Here is a 1478-nt window from a genome sequence, read left to right on the forward strand (position 1 = left end):
AACATCAGAGAATACAAATATGGCTGCCACAAGTGGCGACTTGAATCCCTACTCTCGTTTTGATGAGCACATATCTTGAATATTTGTAAAAAAATGCCCTTCATTTGGATTATTGCCTAAAATATGAAGTGAACAAAACCAGGATAAATTAGTTCAGTATACAGTATACAGTATATATATAGTGTAATTAGGGCCTTTGTTTGTCAAATTTGTGCTTTTAAATTTAGTATGCAAAATTGAACGTTGGTTTCATGATATTTCACCTTAATGCAATCAGATCGAATTCAGTTTGACTATCTTTTCTGCACAATCCCAGTCAGATTTGTGGCTTGATCGGTGGAAGCGCCAATCTAGCAAACACAGAATCGTGGGTTCGAGTCAAACGGGGACACTATTCAGTCTTCGTATTTTTTAAAATCAAATAATACACTGCGCTTTCTAGCTAGAAGTTTACCACTTACCTTTAGTTTCAGTACAACTTAACGCCTATATATCAAATGCATACCGCTTATTTTATGGGTACCTCATCAAGGCTGCCATTCAATCGATGATTGGTCCGCATGCGATAGAAAGCTCACCGTGTAGCTTTGACCCGGAAATTATGACACATGTTTCAATCATTCATCATCGGCGCCTTCGGTACCATTGCGTTGCGGTGTGGGATGCTGGGTGGTTCATTTGTGGACTTTTGTGGTAGATTGTCCTTGGTGGTTTAGGAGTTATTATAAAATTGCCATGCATTAATTTCGGTCTTCAGTGATATATAGTACAGGAACATACATGCACATGCATTAAAAGTTGTTTCAGATACTGAGAAACTATAGTTACATTATAATGTATATGGATTGGCACAGCAGTAGTTGATTGTGTATCTATTGAAACTAACTGAACAAAATACCTTCGTTTCTAGGAGGTATCCTTTATTTCCTTCTATTCAAACAATCCGTCACGGTAAGAGTTTCATCAATATTTTATCGACTGACAGATGAATCCATTATGAACATTGAAAAGCTCACTATAATCCCTATACCTGCAGAAGGATAGTCGCGAGGGAATCCATTCGTCACGGCTCACGTGCCCTTGATGGGACATCAATTTGCACAAAGCACAAAATAACAGAAGGAATAATGAAAGCTACTTTCCCTCTCGATTCAATCGGACGAGTAGTACGGATGGATATGAGAAATTGATAGTGCCATTTGGATTAACGCATTCGAACCATCCATCCAGAAGTTATCTTGGGCGGGGTTGGGCACTTTATCAGTCGAGCCGACTGACTATCTATAGCAGCATTCTTCACACATGGAAGGCTGCAAGTCGATTCCCTGCCTCTTATAGCCATAATTCAATAAGCAAACGAGCCGAAGGATTATCAGTTTGCAATCATTTGCATAATTTATTGATGATAAAACCCCGATCGGGCTATCATAGTGTTGGGAAATTTATGCAAGTACAACATTTTCCATTAAGAACCTACA

This window comes from Aedes albopictus, chromosome 3, assembly GCF_035046485.1.
Source record: "Aedes albopictus strain Foshan chromosome 3, AalbF5, whole genome shotgun sequence".
In the NCBI taxonomy this organism is placed as follows: Eukaryota; Metazoa; Arthropoda; class Insecta; order Diptera; family Culicidae; genus Aedes; species Aedes albopictus.